Genomic DNA, 9,406 nt, shown 5'->3' with positions numbered 1-9,406 from the left:
AAAAAGCAAAGGAGAGGAGAGCGACGTTTCTCTAGCAGCCAGGGGGACACTGTTCTTCTGAGGGCAAGGATCCCTACAATGGACTAAAAAACGAGGTAGGAGAGGGAGGAGGACGGGGAGGAGGAGGAGGGAGAGTCCAAAAAAAAAACCCCACAATCACCACTACACTCCATCCTCCCCCTCCTGTGGACTCGTCTTTTTAGACTGTGGATCCTAGCAGATGATATACTTCAGGATACTCTACCATCCGAAGTATGTTTTTCAGGTGCAGAAGATACAAATGCACAATTAGTGAAATATATAAAACACACACACACACACACACACACACACACACACACACACACACAAAAGCAGCCTAGTCAAAGTTAATTAAACAATATGACGTCTACCTGTAACGTTTTGCATATATGTTCTTATTACGCGTCATTACTTATTAACATTACGTCATTAACATATAGTTTTGCATATTTGTTCTTATTACGCGTCATTACTTATTAACTTTACGTCATTAACATATAGTTTTGCATATATGTTCTTATTACGCGTCATTACTTATTAACTTTACGTCATTAACATATAGTTTTGCATATATGTTCTTATTACGCGTCATTACTTATTAACATTACGTCATTAACATACAGTTTTGCATATATGTTCTTATTACGCGTCATTACTTATTAACATTACGTCATTAACATATAGTTTTGCATATATGTTCTTATTACGCGTCATTACTTATTAACTTTACGTCATTAACATATAGTTTTGCATATATGTTCTTATTACGCGTCATACTAATAGAAAGTTCTTATTACGCGTCATACTAATGAAATGAGCCTGAACAAACAGTTTATTCAACATTAGCCATCCTCTATGGCGCACGATTAGGATTTGTGGCGTGCTAAATTAGCAGGGGGCATAAATAAAGCATGAAGTGCCTTTTGAAGCGCGCGCGCTCGTGTACTGTATTCAATAGCCGTGAATGGCTTCTTCCCGTAATTACATCATTGCCGTATAGCGCGCGCTGCCCAATAATCCCTTTAGGTCGGGAGGCGTCACATTGGCCCCTAATTGATTTATTAGTGGAGTTCCAAACGTTCCCAGTCTGTATAGCTGCGTGAATGCTAGTTTAGGTTCAACAACACAGGCTGAATACACAAGTGCAAAGGGGGAATATTTCAGAGAACTCTTAGAATTAATTAATTAAATAAATAAATACAGGCTTAAAGAAGAAGGTTGGAGAAGGCTGGAGTCGAACCCTGAGCAGCAAAATGCTAATTTATTTATTTATTTATGTATTTATTTATTTAAGTATTTTAAAGAGCTGATTTTGCACAGGTTCAACTCTATGTAGTTTGTAGCTTGAGGTCTATAAAGCACATCAAAAGTTTTTTTTTTTCTTAATTAAAATCACAATCCACTTTATCATCCATCCAGGCTTCTTTAATAACTGCTTTGTCACACACACATTCACATTTACTCACTTACTGGCACCTTAGTGTAACCTCACTAGCACCTTCACATGTGAGAGGAAATTAGAGGAAACCCAAACGAACACAGGAAGACATGAGAAACTCCCAAGGTCTCAGTCAAACCCCAGAACCCTGGATCCGTGTGGCAGCAACACTGATCAGTTATCATAGGTTATAGGTTATAAGTTCTATTATCATACTTATTATGAGTTCTTATATTTTTTTAGCCTATTTGGTTTGAATCCAGACCTCAAAACCAAGTAGGCCTATAAATCATGTGAAACCTTTCTGGGAATAAAAGTGTCTAACACTTTGCCAGAGCTGTAATACACAGCCAGTATTTTCATCGTTGTAAGATTGAATAATAAGGCTAATGTTTAAACAGTTTTTTTTATAACTAGTTAACTACTGAGGAAGTTCCTGGTTCGATCCTGAGCTCATGTTAGTGTGTGTGTGTTTGTGTGTGTGTGTGTGTGTGTGTTTGCCTTGTATTTGTGTAGGGATTTGTAAGAATGCTGGGTGGTGGGTTCTTGTGGACTGGCTAATATAAATCGCTAGATGTGAATGAATGTGTGCGTGTGCATAAATTAAATTAAACTTAGTGTTACTTGGATATGCTCCAGATCCACTGGTGAGGATTAAGCACTTACCAAAATTGAGTTAGAAGAGTTTGAGAACCCTTGACACAGGCTATCATCATTATACATCGGGTCATTACATTGGATGTGTTCTCATTCGTCATAGCTTCATTCCGTTATATGGATTGCTCTGTAGTGTTCCCGTCTGTGCTGGGTGGCGCGTGCATGGCTTGATTTGTGCGCAGATTTCACTCTGAGTTCTGCTGTGCCCAGCTTCCACATGCAGGTGTGATAAATTGAAGCCCTGGGGCCCCAAAAAGAGTGGGGTTAAGAGTCCCCAAGAGACAGAACCGAGGGGGGGATAGTGTTGGAAATAAACAGATTCTCACATTCTTCACTCAGCTATGCAGTGCATGTGCTTCCTGCTGTCCACTTCACCAATTTCATCAGGGGCCCCACATTACTGCCAGTAGATTATTTTTTCACCCAAACTGTCAGTCACCAGTCATCCGACCAGCCCCCAGCACATATACATACAGGTCAGATGAAATAAGTATAATAAAGGCACAAGGTTGGGGTTACATAAATATTACATGGCTATTTAAACTGGTCTCTAACCAGATTTTGTGTTAAGTCTGGTGAAAATTTGGAATGTATTGAAACTATACCAGGGGGGCACGGTGGCTTAGTGGTTAGCACGTTCGCCTCACACCTCCAGGGTTGGGGGTTCGATTCCTGCCTCCGCCTTGTGTGTGTGGAGTTTGCATGTTCTCCCCGTGCCTCGGGGGTTTCCTCCGGGTACTCCGGTTTCCTCCCCCGGTCCAAAGACATGCATGGTAGGTTGATTGGCATCTCTGGAAAATTGTCCGTAGTGTGTGATTGTGTGAGTGAATGAGAGTGTGTGTGTGTGTGTGTGTGTGTGTGTGTGTGTGTGTGTGTGTGCCCTGCGATAGGTTGGCACTCCGTCCAAGGTGTATCCTGCCTTGATGCCCGATGACGCCTGAGATAGGCACAGGCTACCCGTGACCCGAGGTAGTTCGGATAAGCGGTAGAAAATGAATGAATGAATGAAAATAGACCATGGTGACATTGAGCACCACTAAGGTCCAAGGTCAATGATGATCTCAGATTTCTCTTATTCTCTCCATGACGGTTTCATCCAGGTTTTATTTCCACTTCTCAAAATCATGTCAATAGAGATCGAGTGTATTGATGTGCATGGTCAATGTTCTGGATTCCAATCCCACCTCACACACAGGGTTCCTGGGATAGCTTTTGGATCCAATGTGACCCCGACAAGGATAAAGTGTGTACTGAGAACAGATGGAAGTGGAACAAAAAGCAACCAGAAGAATCTTTGAAAGTGTTAGTCAGCGTTAGAGTCAAATCATTTTTAATTGTCAGTGATCTTTAACTGAGATGTCTCCCAAGCATCTTTAAATAGACATCTTGGTTCTTATTTAGACATATCATGAACAAGGTCCTGTCAGTCAAGTCCAGCTTCATATATTAATTTATTTTTATTCTACAGAAAATGTATGTCTTCTCAAAGACTATTGGAGTCACAGTGCAGGATCAGACATGGTACGAGACTTTAAACCTTGAATCTTCTGCACAGAACCCAAACCTTCTACTGTATATGTGTATAATAAAGCTGCAAGGTCTATTTAATCTCAAATTAAACATCACAGAATCCATCTTGCCCTCAAATAAAGATCATCATTTTTAGCCAGAATGTGGCACTCAATTCACCATTGCTTCTCTACCATCCCTCCCCCTCCGTTGTCTCTCCATCTTTATATATCCCTCTATACCAATATACTCCTTTCCAACACACTCTCTCTCTCTCTCTCTCTCTCTCTCTCTCTCTCTCTCTCTCTCTCTCTCTCTCTGGTCCTCTTTGGCGTCCTTGAAAACCGCTGACATTCCGCTTGACAATGGTAGATTTTCTCCCCGCAGTTGCCCTCAGCTTCAGTCTCCGGGGCCTAGCATTGAAGCACACTGGAGCAACAATCAGCCCTCCCAAATCCCACTGCCTGGCCTTTGTTGCAGCCTACTGAATGCGAATGCCCCATTAAAGCCTATTATCTGAAGCTTCTCTGTTGCCCTGCAGATTCCCTCCTAACCGCCCCTCTGAAAAGAACTCTCTCTCCAAAGCTTTGGTTGGCCCAGCTAATCAGGTACAAACATTAGCGTACACATATTATTTTCCTGTTAAACTTAAAGTATACACAGAACGTGGAATAAACAGAAAGGACAGAAGAGGGAGTTTATGTTCCTGAGTCCACAGAGCTGGACATCTTAACTCACATCGTTTTGCATATTTAGAGCCACACTAGTGATTTGGTGAAGCAACAGCCTTGTTACACAACCTCAATTTTCTTACTACTGCTTTCCAAGAGGACAGTTTTATTATCATCCGGGTCAGATTTTTTTATAGCATCCTTAGCTCAAGTCAAAGTACACAAATAAATGAGGAGAAAATGGAAGTTGTAAAAGTAGATAAGGCCCTGAGTCATGGGGACAAACCTACAGCCAAAACAGCAACATGGAATCTGGGATAAACAACAAATCTTTTGGCTGGTTATAACGTCATACAGTCAGCAACGAGAGGGATTTGATAGTTAATGAAATAATATTATTGATGTCCAGTATTAGCTTTTTGCACCGTTAAACTCAGTAACTTTAAACTTCAGTAAAAAAGCTCCATAGTTGCAGGTATTGACATGATGATATTGCGAGTGTTGGGGTTTATGTAACAGTTTTAGAAATTTAAGATGATATTTGAGTGACCAAATGTTTAAAACATTCTTGCAGATTTTCCTTACTAGATGCTGTGCAGTCGTAGCTTAGCATGTTACTGGTCCCATTCAGATCCATAGATTTAGTATTGCCCCTTGTGGTCAGATTGGGAACTACAATAACTGCTAATAGAGGCCCAGATGGGCAGGTATCGTGTTGCCCCATGCCCCATTTTTAGTGTGTTGTCAGGGTTAGCAGGGTTTCTGTTTTTATCCCGAATTGTTAAAATAGATCATTAAAAAAATAGCAGCTACCAATATATTGTTTCAAAGCAATTAAAGAATTCGAATCAGAACAAAGCCTAATACATTTCCATAAACAAAACCAAAGTTTAAGTGAAGACAAAATGTGTTTCTGCACAAGAAAAAGCACAAATGTAAACATTTTTGCTCAAACCATTATAAAAGTTTCTATTTGGGAAAGTAGGTTCTGTACCCAGAAGGCGGAGCTTCCATTTCCTGGTTTAATTGTCCTCTTTGTTATTAGGAGCATTTTGATTCTAATCAAAGCACTGCAACTTCATCTGTGCAGGTCTCACAGTGACACAGCTATACCAACTGTTTTAAGAACCAAAAAAATAAAAAATAAGAAATAAGAAATAAGGGGGGAAGTCGTGGACTAATGGTTAGAGAGTCTGACTCCTAACCCTAAGGTTGTGGGTTCGAGTCTCGGAACGGCCACAACTGAGGTGCCATTGAGCAAGGCGCCGAACGCCCCTAACTGCTCCCGGGTGCCGCAGCATAAATGGCTGCCCACTGCTCCGGGTAGGGATGCGGTAGCCCAGTGGTTAAGGTGTTGGGCTACTGATCGGAAGGTCATGGGTTCAAACCCCAGGTCCACCATGCTGCCACTGCTGGGCCCCTGAGCAAGGCCCTTAACCCTCAGTTGCTCAGTTGTAAGTCACTCTGGATAAGGGTGTCTGCTAAATGCCGTAAATGTAAATGTGTGTGTTCACTGCTGTGTGTGTGCACTTTGGATGGGTTTAAACGCAGAGAACAAATTCTGAGTATGGGTCACCGTATGTCACGTCACTTAGAAAACAGAGTAGATTTTATTACCTGGGCTGTAATTTCACCAACATGATGAGGCGGAGCTTGCTGTACTAAATGTCACTGACTGGCAAAACAAAAAAATATTTTCTGTGCATGATTAAAGATGTGTTTATTTAAGAAGCGATTGCTAAAGCAGTGCCATAAATGATGAGGATATTTTTTTATTGTAATGTTCCTAAAGCATATTTTTCTTAAATGGTTAAACCGAATTAAACGCTTTGCCGACCGAAAATGTTTTCCAAACATGATCAAATTGGATGTGAATGTGATCGAAATTTGGTGAGCTTCATCGCTCTCTGAAGCCTGAATCCTTCTCCCAAAGGAAAGTTTTTTTGTGGACTGGCAACAGTTCAATAGCAACATTCTCCCTTTCCCCTCCTCTCCTTTCATCTGATTACATTAACTGATATGTCGGATAGCCTCTGGCACCTTTGGCTCTCCTTTGAAAGCATTCGAAAGTATTGATACTTGCATGCTTATGCTAATTGACCTAGCTTGCTTTGAAATGCCTGCGATATGAAGACAGTAGTGTGAATAATTAGCCAGGGTGAGCAGGCAGTGAGTGTCCTGGGTTCAGTGCGTGTGAATGTGAGGTGGAGCTGGTCGCTCATTAACCGAACCGCTCGGTCCTGGCCTATTGTCTCTTGTTTGTGTTAATTATTACCTGGCCTGGGTTTGACAATAGTGGTGATGGAAAGACTTACTTTGTCATGCAAGTTGCCCTCTGCTGCCAAAATACAGGCCTAGAAAGTCCCACACCCAGATGTTTTTACAGAGATGGATATCACTTCAGCCACTGTTTTCTCTGGGTTTGTCTCCCTTTCTCTTTCCTCTTTCATTCCGCTGCACATCGGGAAAAGAGGAACACTCTCTGTGAACTCTGTGCTTTTGATTAATCTGGCCCGGTTTGTGAATGATCTTTTAAACCAGGACCATATGTGTGAATCGGTGAATGCGGCAATTTTTAGGAAGCGAAAACAAACAAGCAAAAAAAATCTTCTGCCAAACATCTGTAGTATTCATGACACTTGGGTGCTGTGCTAAAGACACCAAAAATGTCACTCATATACATTTAAATTAATTCTGCAGTAAATTATAATAATAATAATAATAATAATACTAAATGAAAAACTGTGTATTAATCACAAGCAAGAATGTAGTATGAGGAATTTAAGCAAAACCTCCTACCCCCATCTTAATCTACAAGGCTTTTCACTAATCTAGTGTGTGTGTGTGTGTGTGTGTGTGTGTGTGTGTCAGGGGGATGGGGAGGATGGTTAATGATTATTCGAAGTCTTAGCTCTCTGTGAGAGTGAGTTCGATTAATGCACCATCTCATTAAGGCCGCATGCCATTGTTCCAGTGCTTTAGAGCGTCTTTATTAGCATCACTTTAAGTCATAGAGCTCGAGAGAATGAATTACCGGCTGTAGGATGGCACTGGAACTGGTATTGGCACTGGAATTGGCGTGGATTTATTTATCGGTTGAACATACATTGAAGTAAATGATCAATCTGTCATTAAAGACATAAAGTTTAAAGTTTACAACAAGCGCGTAGCTTGTTTATACTGTACAAGCCGGTAAACTCGTTTACAAGTTAAAATGACTACCTGCGCTGTCAACAATATCTGGCATCCTGGTTTTACGGTTACCAAATAGCTACATGATCAAAATACTTCTTAGAACTTTACATAATTATAGTAAGCGCTCGAGATGTTCGAAAACTACACAAGTTCAAGAAGAGTCGAGTTCTACAGACATGACATTAAATTATAGGTTTAAAGATTTTTCTTTAAATCCAGACTTTAAATCCACTGTCTCTCAATAACAAAGAATTGTTCACTTCTCTAGATGTCATCTCCATGGACCAGAACCATGTTTGGGAGGTTTGTCAGAAGCAGGCATTCAGGCAAGAACCTCAGAGTCACTGTTTATGTTCATAAAGCTAGCTCTGAAGGGATCAAGACATCTAGAAAGGAAGAGGAAAAACAAAGAGTGAATTAGCTGTAACTAGATCTTAGCTCTGACAGAATCTGCCCTTTTGAGGCTTTCTCAAGTAGAAAGGCTAAAGCCCTTTCCTATGTGGAGCATTTATTAAAAAAATTCGAGATGTTTCTTTATCTAGACTAGAGATAACACCACAGCTCAGCCTCTGGATGGCTTTCTTTCGGACGGTGCGCCAGACGAAAACGACGCCCTTCTGTTTTAATCAGCTTACAGATCCGCCTAATATTAACTCTTGAAGTTACTTAGTAAGAAGGAGGGGGGTGAAATCAAATCAACCACTTCTCACATGTTCGTGATCTTCTCCCTGGTTCATTAAGAAGGTGTCTTATGAAGACATTAAGCCTGTGGTTGACAATGTCAGACCAGCCTTTGTTTGTGGCCTGGCACTGGGGAGTTCAAAGGGTCGGTGGGCCTGGTTTAAATTAAAGGGTCTTCTGGGTTCTTCTTCAGGTTTCCCTGCTGTGAAGTATCTCTAGAGGTTATTCAGGGGGATCAGCTCAAAGTCCCCCCACCTTCCACCCCCAGCTTATTAGATCAGGCCCCAACAGAAAGAAGGAGTTGAAGGCTGCATTGTTTGGCCTGATTAAGAGCTTCTCATACTTTCTGAAGGCTAAAGCGGAGAGTTGAGCCTGGCTCTCAGCTCTCAGCTCTCGGCGCTCAGCCTTCAGCCCTCCCCTTCTCTTTGCTCATGTGATACATTATTGTGGAACACAGTGGAGGGTTTTTTTCTTAAAACCCCCTGAACAATGGGATGCGGTGAGATTAGAGCACCTGAGGTTTAGAGGTGACGGAGCTCCTCAGAGATCAATACTGATCTTAGTTACAGCTGAGGGTAAAAAAATACATCTGTTTGTACCTTGTTGCTATATTTAAGCATCACTTTTTTCTTGAGTGTTCTTGAAATTGTTCTTGAATGTTCTTGAAACGCTCACGTTTAATTGCAGTTCAAAAAACATTCTTGATTCGGTCGATATATCGTCTTATTGGCTTAATTTGGCATTCGATCAGATACACAGATCAAGAATAGTGCCAATTTATTCTCTGCTGTGACCTTCTCGATATACACAGTGAAGTTAGCAATATAAGAGCTTCCGTTAGCAGCTACTTTTTATTTAACATCAATATCTAAGACCATGACGGTTATTCCTCTGGGACAAAAACAGGAATTGTTTTTTTTTTTGTTTAAAAGTATAATGCGATGGAGGAGAAGGAACCAAGTGACACGTAGGGTTTCAGCTTGAGATAGCAGTGTGAGGTTGAACACTTATCAGTACTGTGTCAGTAACAGAAGGGGTGTATAAGAAAGTTCTTCTTCTTCTTCTTCTTCTTCTTCTTCTTCTACTACCCCTTTAATAATCTAAACCAAGCTTTCAAATTTAGCCGTTGAACAAAGACCTACAAAGCCCATAAACACTATGATTATTATGACGATTTTTTTCCCGTTTTTATTTTTAGCTAAAAAAAAAACAAAAAACAACCACAACAACAATG

General features: G+C 40.8%; 1 long non-coding RNA gene across 1 annotated transcript in view; it reads left to right on the top strand.

Annotated features, from left to right (window-relative positions):
- Positions 1–67: 67 nt before the first annotated feature.
- LOC132860293 (uncharacterized) overlaps positions 68–9,406 on the top strand; it is a 14,079-nt gene continuing 4,740 nt past the window's right edge. Inside the window, exon 1 of the long non-coding RNA XR_009649798.1 lies at positions 68–252. This is a non-coding gene — a long non-coding RNA (uncharacterized LOC132860293). The remainder of the gene's footprint in view (positions 253–9,406) is intronic.

This window comes from Tachysurus vachellii, chromosome 17 (assembly GCF_030014155.1).
Source record: "Tachysurus vachellii isolate PV-2020 chromosome 17, HZAU_Pvac_v1, whole genome shotgun sequence".
Lineage (NCBI taxonomy): Eukaryota > Metazoa > Chordata > Actinopteri > Siluriformes > Bagridae > Tachysurus > Tachysurus vachellii.
The sequence above is the reverse complement of the archived record's forward strand: the minus strand, read 5'-3'. Positions and strand labels throughout refer to the sequence as shown.